Below are 4319 nucleotides of genomic sequence, written 5' to 3' on the forward strand. Positions count from 1 at the left end.
AATGAACAAAGGGCAGGATTAGAAATTACATTGTAATTTTTGCCAGGCCACACCACCACAACAACCCTTGACCTGCATAGGAGCTCCTGAAGCTGTGATGGGCCCACAGGAGAATGCTGCTCAGATAGGACTTACCTGTCCTCTCTCAGGCACATCTCTAGTCTCACAGAGCAGATAGATCCCAAGGATCACCCAACCCAAGTTCCTATAAGCTTGATGTGTTGTCTGTTCTCCCCAGGTCTTGGGACTTGATAAAATGATGGATTTGTTGAGGCTTTAGGGGTTGTTTCCCCAGGGATTCAAGCATTTTCTGACTTTGTTTAAGACTAAGGTCAATCTTTGCAGCTTTGAAGTAGCACAAAGGCAATAAGAAAGTGTCCAATGTTCCTAGAGAGGAGAGAGGCAGAGAATGAGTGCATGAACGTCCCCCAAAGCAAACTGGAAAACCTTTTCCATGTTTTATTTATTTTGTGTTATTAAAGGAGCATCACTGTGTCATCCGTGCTGAGCCAGAGCTTCTAATTCAGTGGAAATGAAATTCCAACCCAGTGTGTGCTTAACTTCCCCAGCACAGTAAATCCATTTCTCCTTTTGTCTCTGTCTCATCTCCCCGTTTGTAGTGAAGAGATGTGCAGTACAGCGATGAAGTCTGTCAGTGGGAAACCACTCTGGCAATTTTGGAATGATGTCTGAAGAAATGAATTGAGCAGGCTTGCCTGGGGTGGAGACACAAGAAAGACCATGCTTTTATAGTCACTGCTGGGTTTGCGATTTGTCGTGTGCTGCCTATCTACGCAGATTCTTTTCTATTCCAACACATGAAGAAAAACATGCCCAGTCAGACGCTCCCGGCTTATCACTCCATATCAACCCAGAAGCAACGCAGGTTTTCAATTTCTCCATTTGCAAGTGCAATTGAAAATTGGCAGAGGTTGCTATGTAGGGATAAAATGAACAGTGGTGCAGTTTGGCCTCTACAGATAGAGATAGCATCCATGAGGTTGTGGGGCGGGAGTGGGATAAAGGATCTGGGAATCATCTCACCCATATTTGATTGCTGGAAGCTCTGGCAAGCCATATTATGCTATTCCTTTCTGCACTTAGGCTAGCTCTCTTTTGCTTCTGAGCATTTGCCCATGTTATCTGCCTCTACTTAGAACTCTCTCTAGTCCCCCCATTATATCCCGTCTTCTTTCATTCTCCTGTTTCATCTTTCTTTCTTATTTTTTTAGAGATAGGGTATCATCCTGTCATCCAGTCTGAGTGCTGTGGCATGATCATGGCTCACTGAAGCCTCAAACTCCTGGACTCAAGCCTTCCACCTCAGTCTCCCTAGTAGCTGGGACTACAGGCATGTGCCACCACACCTGGCTAGTTTTATTTATTATATTGTATGTGTGTATGTATATATGTTTTTAGAGACGGAGTCTTGCTATGTTGCTCAGGCTGGTCTCAAACTCCTGGGCTCAAGGGTTTCTCTCACCTCAGCCTCCTGAGGAGGTAAAATTACAAGTGTAAGCCACCACACCCTGCTTTCCTCTTCATCTTTCCAACTTCAGCTTGCCCAGTTTCCATTTTGATGTCACCTCTAACTGAATGCCTTCCTTTCCCTGTTAATATTTGATTTGGCCCCTCCCTCATTGTGCTTCCTTAGTCCCTGAACTTATTTTCAACACAAACTTCTCATGTGGTATTATGATTTCCTTTTTTTCTTATTTGATTCCCTCACTATATTATAAGGTATGTGAGAGCAGGAAACCTATTTTTCTCTGCTGTTCAGTTTCTATGCACCTAATACAATACCTACCACATTGCAGATGCTCAAAAATTATGAATTAATAAGGTAAGAAAATATAAGTTAGATCCTTTGTCCCTCTCCTGCTCCCCCACCTCACAGATACTATCTCTCTCCATAATGGCCAGTCTGTACCACTGTTCATTTTATCCCCACGGAGGCCTCTGTCAACTTTCAATTGCACTTACAAATACAGACATTGAAACGTTATATGTAAATTGAAGTAATAGGTAAATATATGATTAGAGTTCAATTGGATCAGTCAAATAATGAAAAGGGAATAAGATTTTATACCAACCAGATTTGAAAACAGAAAATATAATGTGTATTAGCTCAGGCTGCTGTAACAAAATGCCATAGACCAGGTGGCTTAACAACAGATATTTGTTTATCACAGTTCTGAAGTCTTGGAAGTCCAAGATCATGGTGGCAGCAGATTCTGTTTCTGGTGAGGGCTCTCTTGCTGGCTTGCAGATGGCTGTCTGCTCATTGTATCTTCACATGTTGGAGACAGAGAAGCAAGCTGTTTGGTGTCTTTTTTTTTTTTTTTTTTTTAGAAGTAAGGGCACTAATCCCACTCTAGGGACCCAATCCTCATGACCTCATCTAAACCTAATTACCTCTCAAAGGTCTCATTTCCAAATACTATCACATTGGGGTTTAGGGCTTCCAAATAGGAATTTTGCACAGTGACAGTAATAGTGAGGTCTTGGTGAAAGTTTTACATACACTCAGAAGACAGCAATATTATAATAGTAGGATATTTTTAGAAAGAAATACATCAATTGGAATAAAAAAACTCTATAATATACCAAATTGACTCTATAATCATACTTCTGGCAATATAACCGAATAAAATAGTCTTAAAGAAGGAAAAAGCTGTGTATATGAAGAGTCTTCATTTTAGCGTTGTTTTCAATACTGAGAAATTGGAAACAATTTGAACAGTATAGGAATGGTTAAATAGATGACAATATCATGCACTATAATACTATATTATGCAGCCATTAAAATGATAGATTTGAGGCTTATTTTGTAACGTAGAAAATATTTATTGTGTAATTTTAGGTTAAACAATCAAATTGTACCTATACTATGGTTTAAATTATATAAAATTATGTTTTTGAATGCACAAGTTCCGAATAGGAATAAATGGAAATAGCTGTACTTACTGGCGTGGTTGGATTTAGTGCAATTTTAGCATTCTTTTAGCGTTTTAGAGCTATAATGCAAGACTTTAAAATGATATTTTAAAAGAAAGATCCTGAAGAAGCTACTGAGAACTGAGTCATAAGGCTGATGGATTCTTCTTTCAAAACATCTTCCTGGGATTTGTTTCAGACAATCTTGGCTAATGGGTACAGAAATCTCCTTTCACTCCTCTCAACATGGAAACCTCAAGATTAAATGAGAAAGATCTAGTATATGGGTGTTTGAATGACTTTTTTCTTCAATTTTTACCTTCTGGTGAGGCCACCTACATGTTGGGAGTGTATCTTCCCGTTGTCAAACAATTGTTTGTCCAAATACAAGAATCTGTGAATTTACAAAGGCGATTATTACATCGCCAACCATGGATTGGCTACAGGGCCCCATTTTATTGCTTCCTATTTGTCCACAAAGGTATTTTTGAGCACAAACCTGCACTTTCTGCACTTTTTCTAAACCCTTACTCAAGAAAAGAATATATCAGAGACATTTTTATCTACATTCATTTGAATGTAGGATGATCTGTCTGACCAGGAGCATGTGAGGCAACTTGGGATGGTGGAAAGATGGAGTCTTTGTGGTAGACAACCTAAGTTTATTTATAGGACCATGGCCAAGTTAGGCAATCTTTCTAGGTCTTGATCTCATCTGAAAAATCTGGAGGCAAATCACTGCCTTATGTGATTCTTATAAATGAGATAATCTGTGTAACACACTCAGTTTAATATCTGCCATACAGAATCCTCTTCTTCAGTTTAACAGACCTTGAACGCCTACCATATTCAGGCTAACTGGGACATGTAGCCAATCGAGCCAGCTTACCCCTTCACACAGACTGCTTTGTACTCATGAAAAAGGATCACTTTTATGGCTAAATTGCAGTCACACGGTTTGTGAATACAATACTGAGAGACTGAGACCCCTCAGGGGACTATTGCCTACAGTGGGTGACTGTATGACCTATCAGAGATTAGAGATTCAGATACTGTCTTCCTTAACCCAGTGAGAAATTCACAGGAGAGTGCTGCACCCTGTAAGTGAGGCAACAGCAGCATTTACAGAGGCAAAAAGTGCAGTTAACAAAATATAGACAATTAAACCCATGTCTCATTGACCTAGCTTTGTCTGCATTCTGGGACTGTTCTCTTTGTAGCAGTGACTTTAGTTCTGGTCAGAAGTACTTTCATCATTAAACTACCAAACGAATCGTTTTTTTCTCTCTTTTCTCACTGTTGGCATAATAAAGTATTTTTTTGATCGGCAAGTGATCTTATGAAAGAATGGAATAGGAGATCAAGGAAGTCTAATTTTAGTC

The 4319-nt window shown here is 39.5% G+C and overlaps 1 long non-coding RNA gene across 1 annotated transcript; it reads right to left on the minus strand.

Moving 5' to 3' along the window:
• Positions 1–444: 444 nt before the first annotated feature.
• On the minus strand, positions 445–3289 carry LOC100591563. The gene is made up of 2 exons (XR_122423.2): positions 2968–3289; positions 445–716 (listed from the first exon to the last, which is right to left on the minus strand). It is a non-coding gene; the product is annotated as an uncharacterized LOC100591563 (long non-coding RNA).
• Positions 3290–4319: the final 1030 nt, after the last annotated feature.

Source organism: Nomascus leucogenys, chromosome 5 (assembly GCF_006542625.1).
Source record: "Nomascus leucogenys isolate Asia chromosome 5, Asia_NLE_v1, whole genome shotgun sequence".
NCBI lineage: Eukaryota > Metazoa > Chordata > Mammalia > Primates > Hylobatidae > Nomascus > Nomascus leucogenys.